The sequence below is a fragment of the Arachis stenosperma genome, chromosome 8 (genome assembly GCF_014773155.1).
Source record: "Arachis stenosperma cultivar V10309 chromosome 8, arast.V10309.gnm1.PFL2, whole genome shotgun sequence".
In the NCBI taxonomy this organism is placed as follows: Eukaryota; Viridiplantae; Streptophyta; class Magnoliopsida; order Fabales; family Fabaceae; genus Arachis; species Arachis stenosperma.
Window position 1 is genome coordinate 43,891,164 of NC_080384.1, and position 15,175 is coordinate 43,906,338.

The following is a 15,175-nucleotide window of genomic DNA, read 5'->3' on the forward strand; positions in this document are numbered from 1 at the left end:
TAAATTATTTTAATATTATTATTAATTTTCAGATAAATTTATTTTTTTCAAAAAAATTTTATCTGTTCTCTAGATTAATATCTTGATACAAGTTCGATTTGAAACAATAACTTTAATCCTTTAAGCATATAAGTTATATAGGTGGCTCTAACTAGTTATTGACAAAATTTTCATTTTACGTACTCGTCTATAAAAGTATCGCATAATAGTCTTGTATCTGACTTTGAAGATGAGATTCGAGATTGAGTTTTCGTCAATGAATTCGACGACTAGCATTGATTGAGTGGCTTATTGTCAAACTACTGTAATTTCACTCTGAAAAGTATAAATATGGAAATTGGAAGGCAAGAGCAAGAGTGAGACAGGGATTGAAGCGGAGATAGATTTAGGCAATTAGAGAGAGGATATGGATGGTGATAATATATTTTGACTAAAGAAATGTGTGGTGATTAGGTGGTGTACGTACTGCAGTATTTGTAGCTATGAATTGACCAAGTGGGGTATTAGGGGTTATAGGATAGTATTTTGATACGGGTTTTGGCCATAGTTATTGAATCGAACCAGTAATTCATCCCATCAAAATATTGAATTATTAATTTAATCGTTGAGTTATTAATTAAATTCGTTCATTTAAATTTAATTAAACAATTATATAAATTTATATTTTTTATAATAAATATTTTATTTTATTTTATTTTTAAGGAGTGTTAGGATCAACAATTTTTGTGTTTTGTAATCATCAATTGGCCATCAATAGTATTTTTAATGGTGTGAGATTACATTCAATGGTGGGAGATCACTCACTTTTCTTTTGATGGTTAAGTGCTGGCAACAAAACACAAAAGTTGTTGGCCCCTAGACTTTTTCATCTTAAAAACATAAAATTAAGCCTAATAAAAATAAATGCCTATCAAATAAGGTAGTCTCTTTCTACTTGTCTAACCTCATAAGAGGTCGGATACGACGACATAGGACTGGTTCTGCTCATTTGAAAAAACAATTGCATCCTACAATATCTTTTATTATCTCTCTACTCTATTTAGAAGGAAAATCTTAACAATTCTTAAGATAAAAGAAACGGTTATTCACCAATAAAGGCGGAATTACTCAAAAAGGTGGTTATCTATTCTAATATAAGTACACTGACACTTCTCAAGTATATTCAAGTCCCAATCTACTAAAATATGCTCAAAGCCTTTGCTAACTTAAGTATCGAAATCTCTTGTATGTACCAACCCCCACCTCCTTACGAGGAACTCGGATAGCGGCATCTTGGCTCCAGTACAAGTCGGACGCTGCCCCTCAAAGAGCTTGGATCTCACGTCCAAGCCCAAAAGTAACTCAGTTTCAGGTAACTCTCGGAACATTGGCGCCGTTGTCGGAGACCTGAAAGTCTACGTCCCCGTATGGCAGACAACCATTACGAAAATGATCAAACATCGTCTTAATCGGAACCAGAGCTCCACCATGACGACCTGACGCTAGCATTACCTCTGCTTAGGGAAAGAACAAACTCCACCCACGAAGAGGGAATGTCGGAGAACTCTCAACTGTGGCGGATTCATTCAGAAGTCCACTCACCCGAAGAGGAAGAACCTCCCCATCCGACAGAAATACTAAGATTAGTTCACTGAAAATAAAAAAGAGAATAAAAAATAAAAAAGGATTTTCAAATTATTAGCTTATTTTACAGCTGGATTAACCGCATTTTAAATGTTTCGCATCTATTAACTTGTTTTTGAAAGAAGATTTCGCGAAACCCTGCTTGGAAAAAGGGTTGATTATTCGGGGCATTCTGGAGTTCCTCCGGAAGAAGCAGGTGCCGCGATAGCTGCGTTTGCGTTATTCAAGCCGACATTCTCGTGATATTATTACATTTCAATTCCTTCCCGATACCTCCCAAGGAAAATTTCAAATTGGATCTCAGCATCGTTGTGGTAAAGGCCGTAATGCCAGAGAAATCATTACCGCAACTGTCCATATACTGATAAGGGATGTATGAATTCTTGAAAAAAGAGGAGCCGTGGTGGTCCGGGGGGCCACCGTGGACGATTAGAACAACTCAAGCTGGAAGCTAAATACCAACGGGAAGCAGAACAAAAATTACGAAGAGAAATACGACGGCGAACAAAGTTGGAAGAAAAGCTCTTGAGACTGGAAGCCGAACTCCGAAGACGAAGTAATCGCATAGATCAAGAAGAAAGTCCTCTTGGAGGAGAAGATCCGTTTGTTGAAGAGATCATGCAAGTCAGGGTTTTCAGAAATTTCAAAACTCCCGACATAGATCTCTACGACGGAACAACCGATTCGAAGCATTACCTCAGCAATTTCACAAGTCGGATGTACCTAGCCGATGCCTCTGACGCGACTCGTTGTGAAGTCTTCCCGACAACTTTGACCAAAACTGCAATGAGTGCTTCGATAACTTACCTCCCAAGTTGGTAACTTCTTTGACAACCTGGCAAGGAAGTTCCTTACCAGAATTTCAATACAAAAAGACAAAGTGAAACATGCTCCAAGTCTGCTAGGGGTCAAACAAGAGGTTGGTGAGACACTCTGAGACTATATGGAGAGATTCAACAAAGCCTGTTTGAAAATACAAAACCTACTTATTGAAGCAATGATAATGGGGTTGGTTAATGGTCGTAAAGAAGGGCCGTTCTCCCAATTCATATCCAAGCGACACCTGACTTTCTTGTACGAAGTACAAGAGCAGGTGGAAAAATACATCAACATGGATAAAAATCCCGACTTAGAGAGCCTCCCCCGAGGCCCAACCTGTCTTACCCAACTTGGGACAAGAAGAAAGAAGCTAAGAAAAAGGAAGGGTACAACTCGAAAAAACCTCGAAGGTATCGTAATTACATTCCTCTCCAAGTTTCTCTTGTAGATGTATACATGAAGATATACCACACTAAGAAACTTTCAGCTCATCGCCCTATGAAACATAAAAAGGCAGAAAGTCGAATAGAATACTGCGAGTACCACAAATTTTATGGATCATAGAAAAGTTTGCCAGAGAAGGTCGGCTAGACAGGTACTTAGCCAAAAGATCAGATGACCAAAGAAAGAGGAGGAAAAAAAGTGAAGCATTTATAAGAGATAAGGGGCAAAAAGACATTTTGTATCCCTCTTTAAAGGCCACGCACAGATCCCTAGAAAACTGCTGTGTAACGTATGCCACATCATTAAGGGAGGCACCATTTCAAAATTTTGAAACACGTAGAGTACTCGACATCTTGAAGGTGATGTACCCAATTAAGAAAACTGGAACCACAAATACTTGAGTCCAACTTTGTGAAAAAACTCGGACTCAAGGAGAGGCACTGTTCATACCATGTCTCAAAAATATAAAGTCAGGTCCAATAAAGATAAAGGCCTACCAAATAAGGTGGCCCCTTTCTACCTGCCTGACCTCATAAAAAGTCAGGTACGATGGCATAGGACTGGCCCTGCTCATTTGAATAAGCAACCGAATCCTAAAATATCTCCTACTATCTCTATACTCTATCTAGAAGGAAAACCTTAACAAATTTCCAAGATAAAGGGAACAGTTATCCACCAATAATGGTGGAACTACTTAAAGAGGTAGTTATCTATTCTACTACAAGTACATTGACACTCCTCAATATATTCAAATCTCAATCTGCTAAAACCTGCTCAAAGTCTTTGCTAACTTAAGTATCGAAATCTCTTACAAATACCACCTCCCACCTCCTCACGAGGAACTTAGATAGTGGCATCTCGACTCCAGTACAAGTCAGACGCGGCCCCTCAAAGAGCTTGAACCTCATGTTCAGACCAAAAAATAACTCAGTTTTAGGTAACTCTCAGAATATACTTATTATATATTTTAAATGTTTATTAAAAAATATTATATAATCATAAAAAGAAAAAATATATTACGAATAAAGGTATTTTTATCTTTTTATTAGTTTGTAAATATTTAATAAAAATTAATATTTATTTAGTAATTATGCATAATAAAAAATTGAATAATTTAAAAAAAAAATAATACAAAATGAAAATTAATATTAAATAACTATTAAAATAGCGTGGCTTGGTGGCAAAGATTAATACATTGTTTGGATATAAGATGGAAAATGAGAGAAAAAAAAAATGAGAGAAAAAAAAAGCAATTTTTTTAATTATCTGGATAAAAAGAAAATAGATAAAAAAATAAAAGAATAATATTTTTTGTTTGAATAAAAAAAATAAAATAAAAAATTATAATAGAGTAAAATTATATTAATACCTTTATTTATATATTATATAAATTATAATTAATTAATATAATTATAAAGAGTAAATTTATAATTTTATTTTTTTTGCACATTTTTTTATCAACTTTGTTTTCATCATTGAGTTTTATGTAGATTTCACATTATTTTTTCTTATTCTCTCATTTTTTTTCTCATCTAAATAAAAAAAATTATTTTTTCATTTATTTTCTTTCTCTAACGTCTTTTTTCCTTTCAAACTTATTTGATCCAAACAATGTACAAGTCTTTGATGTTTATCTTGGGACAGACCTCCTCCTCACGTGCGTCAGTTGCTGTGCAGGTTTATAATAGACCGATGTGCGGTTTACAGCGGATTGCACAATTTTTTTATCTGTGTTAATCCATTTGATTTCATTTAATTCGATCGATTTATTCGGTTTGATTGGTTGATTTGTTTTAAATCGAATTTTTGATCGATTTTTTTATTAAATAAGCTAATCCAATCTAAGATTAATAACTATGATTTTGATGGAAAAATAAATTTTTGAAAATAAATACAATAGATAAATAAGATCAAGATTATAAATTATTATTATACATATATAAATAGACATTTAAAGGAAAAGATAATCCTAATTGATTATTTTCTTAACAAAATTAATTTTCAATTTTTTTTTGCTATTTTAACATTCGATTAGGATTTTTTATTATTATCATTTATTTGGATAGAGATAAAAAAAAGAGCAAATCTTATTTCAATAAGGTTTACAAATCTTATTTGTTTGAAGTAATATTTTATATCTTTTATTTTCAATTCTTACGATTAAGAATTGATTGCAAATTTTATTTTCTTAATTCTTCATTTTCACTTTCTTCTTTTTTAATATACAGATTTATTTTTATTTTATTTTTCAACTATCTTTCTTCATTTTTTCATCTTTTTTACATGCAAGGTCATCTTTATTTTATTTTTCAACTAATTTTTTTCATCTTCATTCTATCTTCATTTTATTTCACCTTCTTTTATTTTATTTTTGTTTATCTTTTATTATTGTAGTTCATAATTATTAGACATTATCAATTATATGTAATTTATTATAATATGCATATAATATTTAAGATAATATTTTATGTAATATATTATAATTTAAAATTCTGTAATATAAAAATTGTTAAAATAATAATATTAAAAATTTAATCTAATATTTATTTTTTGGGTAATTTCACATCTAAAATGATTTTAATCATTATTATTTAAATAATATTTATTAATTATAATTATTTTTAAATTAAAATACCCAAATATAAATCACGTTAAAACAAAATCAATTTTAATCTAACAATTTTTATCTTTATTATTTTTAATCAGTATTTTTATTTATTAGTCTAATTTGTTAATCTAATATTCTAATAATACATTTTAAATCTATACTCTTAAATATTGTTAGTTAATTAATAATAAAAAATAATAAATTTTACTTACTATGGATTGAAACTCCCCAATGTGACTCCACTAGTAAATCTAATCTAGTCACTTCAATTTACTAGATTTTGCCGTAATTCGATGCCTATTCATTCAATTTACTGATTTATTAGAGGTTTACGTAAATTGAATGTACTCAATTTAATTTACATGAAATAACTTAAATCGAGTTTAATAATTTCAATTTACACAAAATAAGGACATCTATAATAACTTTATTTGATTTAGGACATTTAGATAATATTGAATTCTATTTCATTTCTTTAGGTGAATCACCCAAAGGCATTTCGATCCTAAGAAATTAGATTTTAGCAAATTATGATTTTTTTTTCTTTTTTTCTTATCTTGGATTTTAAAATTTTTTACACCTAGGAATTTAGATTTTAAAATGGAGTTTGTCTCCAACATCTCAAATTTATTTTTAATATAAATTTTTATTTTATATTTCTATTTCATGCTTATAATTCTTTTCCTGAGTAATTTTTTTATTCATTCGAGATTACAAATACCAAAATTTATGTTTGAACTCCAATAGAGTTTTATTCAAATTAATTAACCTTATTTTTTATTTTTCATTGTTAAGTTAATTATTTTTATATGCATAGTATTGGTGAGTTATCAGTTAGACAATCGAAGTTCTTATATATGATAGTTAGTACATTCAAGTTCATGATTCAGAGGATATATATTTTAGGCTTAGGATTGGATGGATTATGATTGAGGCGAATAGAGTTAAGATCTTGATAGAGACCGAACTAGGGGTGTTCAAAACCGATCTGGACTGAACAAAACTGATCGGCCGAACCGAAAAAACCGAAAACCGAATAAACCAAAAACCGAAAAAATCGAAAAAATTGTGTTTTGTTGTTTTTATTGCGGTTCGGTTCGGTTTTCGGTTTTGACAATGAAAACCCTAACCGAATCGAACCGAACCGAACCGGTTAAAAAAAACTTCACAAAACCAACCCTCACCCCCCCCCCCCCACCCCCCACAACATGACCTAACCTAGCCGCCAAGCCAACCCTCACATTCACTCTGCGCTCTCCACTCTCGCAACCCACTCCCACTCTCGCAACAGCCAGCACCTCCCACTCCCAACCTGCGTGAACCCCTTCCTCCCACCATCTCCCTGCGCCGACGAACCCCTTCCTCTCACCACCTCCCAGCGCCGCCGAACCCTTCCAGTCTTTCACACAGCGCCGCCGAACCCTTCGTCTCAGCACCTCCTCGCGGACAGCACCAGCCAACCCCATCGTCGCGGAGCCAGCACCACCCCGCCGCCACCCACAGCATTGTTTCTGGCCTCGCAGAGACAGCACCACCCAGCCACCCACATCCTCGTTTCTGGCGTCGCGGAGACGCGGACAGCACCCGCCACCAAGCCACCGAGTCAAGTCAGATATGGAGCCTCCAATTCAGGTATTCAATTTCTGTTTCAGTGTATATTTGTTGCTGATTTTTGTTCTTGGTTTACTTTGTTGTTGATTTTTGTATATTGTTGTTCAATTTCCGTTTCAGTATATATTTGTTGCTGATTTTTGTTCATGGTTTAATTTATTTGTTGTTGATTTATTGAAATTGCCTCTGATTGTTGTTCATGGTTTAATTTACTTGTTGTTGATTTCCTGAAATTGCTTCTGATTGTTGTTATGTTGTTCACTGTTCATGGTTCAATGTTCATCAAGCTCAGAGGATGTCCTTCACAATTAACATAGAAAGCTCTTCCTTGTTTTGGGTGGTTGCCTCCAAGTTAGGTATGTAATTATTTAAATATTTATCATACCGCTCTTCAGTCTCTGAACTAACTTCATCATTGTTAGATTCTTCTATTAACTAGAAAAGGAATTTAAAGGTTCAACATAAAAAAAAGGGTAGAGAGCCAACATACGGTAGTTGTTTATGGTGAACAAGAACAAAGAAAAGTTATTGTCATCAACATAACAATCCTGTGGTTTAGGTGTTCTTTGATCCAAACTCATGATGCATAATTATAAGAACAAATAAGTAGTTGATATAGATTAGACAGTTATTGAGCACAATGGAACATCCATCCATCCTGTTCTATTGTTTTATTGCTTTACTTGTTATTGATTCATTGTTCTAATTGCTGGTTCACTGATCATTGTTCATTTTATTTGTTGTTTTATTTTTATTTTATTTATTTTTGTGTTTCTGCTCTTGATTTTGTACTATTGCTATATTATTATTATTATTATTATTTGTTTCTCTTTATTTGTTGTTCTGTTTCTGCTCTTGATCATTGTTAAATTTATTTGTGGTTGGCTTTTTCTTGATTCTATGGTTGAGTTGTTGATTCTGATTTAGTTTTTTAATTTTGAAATTTTTCTGTTGTTTTGATTTAGGGAAATTCTGGTTTAGGGTTGATTCTGAACTTTTTAGTTTAGAGGAAGACTTTGGAAGCTGTTCACGAAGCTGACTTTCAAGAAGCTGTTCACCATTATATGATTGATGAGAAGCTCCTGAAATTGAACAAGGATGGCCTAAGATTGATGAGAAGGTGTAAAAGATTCACCATTATATGATTCCGACCATTTATTTTATACTTTTTCATAACCTCTGTTGCATATAATCTGTTTGAAACCATTTTATGTAATTCTTGGGTTTACTTATGCTGCAGGCGGATATGTACACTTTAGGTGAAAGGAAGAATTTGTGGAATTGGTGCACCACATGAATATTTTTGGAATTAGTTTGGTTGTATTTTTTACTTAGTTTGGTTCTATTTCTTGATTCAGTTTGGAATTGGTGCACCATTTTTGCAAAATTTTTGGAATTTATTTGGTTGTATTTCTTGAATTTCTTGATTCAGTTCAGGTTGATTATTGTTCTATATGCTTCTGCTGTTTTTGTAACAAAATTTGTTAGTGATTTATAAGTTGATCATTGTTCCATCTGCATCTACTGATTTTGCAAAATTGTTAATTATATTAGTACCCTAGATATGATTTGATGATTAGAATAGGAAAGGTTTTCAAAACAATTTAAAAACCGAACAAACCGAACCGAACCAAACCGAATTTAATTGGTTTGGTTTGGTTCGGATGGATTTGATAAAAAAACCGAACCAAACCGAACCGCACTATTAATATAACATTGGATCGGATGACTTTTCATTAAAAAACCGAACCAAACCGCACCGCGAACACCCCTAGACCGAACTATGAGTTAAATGAGAAGGACTACTACTTTGTCTACAATGGTACTTTGTTCCTTGTTGTCTTTCTTACTCGAAACAAGAGGTTAATTGTTGTTCTCGAGGATATCATTTTCAAATAAAAATGTTGGAGATTGCAACCTTCAAGGTCATGAAAGTCCAAATAAAGGTGATATAAAGAGGATTAAGTGTTTATACTTTAGACTGTTGTGTTGGAACATTTGAAATGATAATTTACTTTGCTGCAAAGATTTCAAAGACAAGAATTGTGATTATCTATAACGAGTGCTAAACATAGGTTTAAAAAATTCACAAATTTAAAATTTAAGATTTTTTGTAATTTTAAACCGAAATTTAACACTTTTTAAAATTTAGTAAAAGATATCATAATTTTAAATTAATAACCGGGGATTTAATTCTTAATCGTTAATTCTCCCTTAAAATTATAATCGAATGTATTATCATTGGTTATAGAAAAATCAGAAATTTGTTTGTAATTAACAAAAATTTAAATAGCGAGAAATTAAAGAGCAAACAATATTTAAATAGCAAGAAAAATTAAACTAAAAATAATTAACGCAATTAACTAAAAATTGAAAATAAATTTAAATGTTAAAAAATTTTGACAAGGAATAGTAAAAATTAAAATTATCCAATACAAGAAATCAATAATAACAACTCAAATAAATATAAATGAAACATAAAATATTAATTTCATTGAAAAAAAATAAAAATTTAACATATTCATAAACTAAAATAATAACCTAGAGAAACTAACAAAAGAATCTAAGTAAAGTAGAGTAGCAAAACAAGGAATTATAAACTAAGAACTACAGTTAACAAAACTAAAATCTAGAACTAAAAAAAATTTATAAGAAATTCTTGCATTCTAGAGAGAAGTTGAAACTTCTCTATTTAGAATTTAAGATACTAAAATCATAAAATAAAATGAGTGTGTATAAAAGTGTACGTGTTCCCTTTATGAATGGCTTTAAATATGGTCTGCAAGTGGTACGAAATGGGCCAAGTGGGTGCGCGCGTACCAGTTTGAATTCTTTTTTCTTTCGTTTCTTCGCAAAATCTTTATTTCTACATGCTTTTCATCTATTTTCATAAGTCATCTTTACCTCCTAAATCTTAAACAACTTAAATAAATATATCAAGGCATAAAATGAAATAAAAAGTAGAATTAATTTGACAATTTTCGAAATATAAAAAATATATTTAAATCAATTAAACACAATTAAAAAAATAATAAAAGCATACATTTTTAAAGAATAAGTACAAATTAAATTGATAAATTCTACTCTTTACAATCTAAAAATTATCATAAAATATCAATTTATCAAGCAACCTTATAATGTATTTGAAGAGCAAGTGCTTTCCTCCACTTGTCAAGGTTAAGAAGATGTTTGAACTGATTCCTTTGAGATACTTTAGTATTCTACAATTTCTACTTTATCTTCTGATCTGCTTAGGTAGAAGTACTTTGATCTTTATGAACCAAGAAAGAAGAAAAACATGGTTGATTTTGGAATCATTACACAATGCTTACCTCTAACAAAGGCTAGTGACCAATGTTTGACAAATTCTTTTTCTTTTTAATAATAAATGTCAGGCTTGGTGGATATGTCTAAGTTTTAGGAGTGATTATGTCGAGAATTTGTTAATTGTTATACATATTAATAGTGGTAAGATTTTTTAATAATCTAACGTTAATTATTCGATTAGTTTCTAACAATTAACTCTGTCAGTCATTTATGTCTTTGGCACCGTCAACTCTAACGAAAAACAAAATGGTCTTTGACAACTATAACATGAGACAAAATGATCCCTACCAACTCTAACAGAGGACAAAATGATCTGATTGATCTCTAACTCTTTGTTCAAAAATGACACTGTTCTTTCCCAATTTTCATCATATCTCGCATACTTCTAACATTCATATTCTCCTTCTTCACCTTCACAGTCTTCTTTTCCATCTTTTCCTTCCTCCTCTTCAACTCCAAGATCAAGTCATGGTATAACTACCACGCGTGTCGCACCTACCTCAACATGTCATGGACCACACGCTTCCTAAATCTCTGTGACTGGTACACCCATCTCCTTCGCACTTCACCCACCAGAAGCATCCACCTCCACGTCCTCGATAATAGCATCGCCTCCAACTCCGACAACGTCCACCACATCCTCAAGACCAAGTTCAACAACTACCCCAAGGGCATGCCTTTCTCAACTCTTCATCAAGCAATATAGATTGTTGGACATTAGGACATTATGTGAAGATTCTCTTTCGACATCATATGTAAATTCTCATTTGGAATGGACCCCGAGTATTTCATTCCTTTTTTCCTGGAGTCCAAGTTGGCAGACAGTTTCGACATTGCATCCAAGCTATCAGTACAATAAGCAATGTTGTCGTTGTCCTGCTCATATGGAAACTGAAGCGATTACTGAACATTGGTTCGGAGACGAAGTTGAAGGAAGCGATCGAAGTGGTGGACAATTTGGTCATAGAGAATGGAGATGATAGAGCAGAGGAGGAGGGAGATGACAACGACGACGACGGGTCTTAACAAATCAGACTTGCTGTCTATATTCATGGGATCCGTCGAAGACGACAAGTACTTGAGAGACATAGTCATTAGTTTCCTGGGTATGAATTGGTTGAGAAAAAATTGAGAATTTTTCTTCTTGTGATGATTGAAGTTGCAGAGTGTGGATTGTGTAGCTTGAAATTACAACGTTAAACTGTTAGTGTTATGCAATATATGATGGAAATTGGGAGAGAACAGTGTCGTTTCCGAACAGAAGAGGTCATAGATCATTTTGTCCCCTGTTAGAGTTGGCAGGGACTATTTTGTCCTCCGTTAAAATTGACGGAACAAATGACCTAAGTGATTGACGGAGTTAATTGTTAGAGACTAGTCGAATAATTAATTTTAGTTAAAAACTAAAGTGTTTGGTTCAAAATTCTTTGAGAACTAAAATAAATAAATACTCTTAGTTTATTTTTGGTGATATCCAGAATTGTGGGCCTGTGGTGGGAAGCATGTGGTTTGGGAGGGGGGACGACATGCTGACACAAGCGAAATGCTGCAACAACACCACGTGTCTTTTCTTCTCTGCTTTCTACTTCTAATTACTGGCAAGTTGCTTTAATTTTAGGTTAAATTACACAGTTAGTCCCTACACTTTCAGTGAAATTGCAAATTGGTCCCTACAGTTTAAAAGTTTGTAATTGGGTCCCTGAAGTAAATTAAAATTTGTAATTTGGTCCCTACCGTTCAAATTCCGTTTGATTTAACGGAATATTCTACAGCATATTCGCCCTTGAGCATGTGAGTTGCACATGTAGAAGCTTGACTGAGAAAATACTCATTATTTCTTACTTTCAAATTTTTGTAATGACCAAAAACCCCACTGAGACCCTTCATTATCGTTACGCTTCATCTCCAGTAGAATTTCTCTCTGCTCAGGCTTCCCTTCCATTGTTGGAGTTGATCGTCGAGTGTGTGGTTCGGACTGTGTGGAGTTGCTTTATGGTTGACATTGTTGGCAGCTGAAGAGTGAAGTGTGCAAGAGAGCAACACTAAATCAGGTAAGGGTTCATAACCCCCAGTCCCTTCACAGGTGTGAGTTGAATGTTATGGTTTGATTTGGTTATTTTTTTTTTCAGTGGATGCTAGAGTATCTAATGTAGTTAGGGTTTCTCTGATGAATCTATTTTTTTATTTTTGTTGGTAGTGATGGGAGATTCTGTGTTTACTCTCGATCTCTACCATGGTGGTCAGATGGTTAGCAAGAAAGGAGGGAAAGAATACCTTGGTGGGATGGTAGTGGAAGGGTTGCAATTTGAGTTAGATGAGTGGTCGTTACAAGAAATTGTTGCAGCGCTGAAAGAAGTTGGATACACAGGCAATGCTAAAATCTGGTGGAACGAACCTGGAGTTGCATTAAAGGATGGTCTTAGGGAGTTGAAGTCTGATGGAGATGCAATGAGAATGGGTAAGTATGTAGTGGAACAAGAGATTAAACACTGCCATGTGTATGCAGTTAGTGGATGTAGACAAGGAAATGGGGTTGAGATAACCTCAACTGATGAAGACTATATACCCTCTGATGGTGAGTACAGTGCTAATGATTTAGTTGAAGTAGAAGTGGTAAGTCAATCAGAGTCTTCAAGCGAAGATAACAGATTTGATGACAGTGCGGACGATGGTGATCATGAGGATCATTTTGGTTTTAATGTTGAAAAAGAAAACCAACAAGGTCAGCATCCAAATGCCTTCGGAGGTAACAGTGGCTCATTAGGAACAGATGCTAATAATGTTGATGTGGGAGTTGGTGTTGAAAATAACACAGGAGGGGTGACTGAAGATGGAGCAGAAATTGATGTTGGTGATATTTCTTCGGGTTATGATACAGAGTCATTGGACAGCTATGATGGAGATTCTGATAAGCCCGTAAGAAGAAAGAGGTATCCTAGATATAATGAAGCTGACATGAGTGTTGATTATGAGTTTCGGCTGGGGACTGAGTTTAAATCTATTGCTGAGTTTAAGGAGGCTATCAAGGAACATGCATTGTTGAATGGACGGGACATTAGATATGTCAAGAACGATCAGGTTAGATGCAGAGTCAAATGCAAGGGTTCAGGCGGAGAGTGTCCATGGATGGCATTTGCAAGTAAAGTAGGAAAATCTGGATGTGTTAGGCTGAAGACATTGAACAGTAAGCACACTTGTGGGAGGAACTACAGTGGCCGTCTTGCGTCCAGCAATTGGATTGCTAAAAAAATTACTAATAACATAAGTAGAGGAGAAGATATGAAGCTGGGGACTGTAATTCAAACTATTCAAGAAAATACATGGCAAATATATCTGTGTGGAAAGCTTACTGGGCAAGAAGAAAGGCAAGGGAAGTGGTGCATGGGAAGGCAGTGCAGCAATATGGGAGGATCAGAGACTATTGTGCAGAGGTCTTAAGAGCAAACCCAGGATCGACATTGAAGCTGAAGTTGGATAGACCCTCTCCAACAATCCTACCAAGGTTTGTACGAATGTACATGTGTCTTGATGCTGTGAAGAAAGGATTCCTGGCTGCTTGTAGGCCTATTATTGGACTTGATGGTTGCCATCTGAAGGGTGATCATGGACAACAATTGTTGGTTGCTGTGGGTAGAGATCCCAATGATAACTATTTTCCCCTAGCAGTTGCAGCAGTAGAGGCAGAGACTAAGGATTCATGGGCCTGGTTCTTGGACTTGCTACTTCATGACATTGGAGAGTTGACAAATAAGAAATGGGTCTTTATGTCAGACCAGCAAAAGGCAAGATATTAATTGTAGTTTTCTATGAACTCAGTTTTATTAATTTCTGTGAATTTTAATCTTACTTCAGCTGACCATTGACCACTTGGCAGGGGCTGCTTCAAGTATTTCATGAAATGCTTCCGGGAGTGGAGCAGCGGTTTTGCCTCCGACATCTCTATGCCAACTGTAAGAAGGCTTTTGGTGGGGAACAGTTTTAAGGGACTTGATACTTTCTACTGCTAAGGCAACTTATGTGGAGGAGTGGAATAGAAAGATGGATCGTTTGAAAGAGGTAAATAAAGAGTGTTATGACAAGTTGGCAGCCCTGGATCCTAAGGTATGGACTAGATCTCACTTCACTCCATATGCCAAGAGTGATATGCTAATGAACAACATATCTGAGGCTTTTAATGGACGAATTCTGGAAGCTCGTGACAAGCCCATTTTGACAATGTTTGAATGGATTAGATGTTATTGGATGGGGAGGTTTGCTGAGAAGAAGAAAAAGGGAGCTAAGTTCATGGGAAAAATACTGCCTAAGCCTAGAAAGAGGTTAGACATCATATGTAGAAGGTCCATGGAATGGCAACCTAGGTGGGCTGGGGATTTAAAGTATGAGGTTTCACATAAAAATAGGATGATTCAAGAAAGGTTTGTGGTGGATTTACTGGCTGGTTCATGTAGTTGTAGGTTCTGGGGGTTGGCTGGCATGCCTTGTATGCATGCTTGTTCTGCAATATTCATGAAAGGAGACAACCCTGAGGACTACTGCAGTAACTATTACACACCAGCAGCATATATGGCATGCTATGGGACAACACTCAATCCAATTAATGGTGAAAATATGTGGCCAAAGGTCGAACTTGAGACAATTAGACCTCCAATCTTCAGAGTCAAGCCTGGAAGACCTAGGAGAGTAAGAATTAGAGAGCACGATGAGGATAGATCACAAACAAAACTAAGAAGGAGTGGAACATCA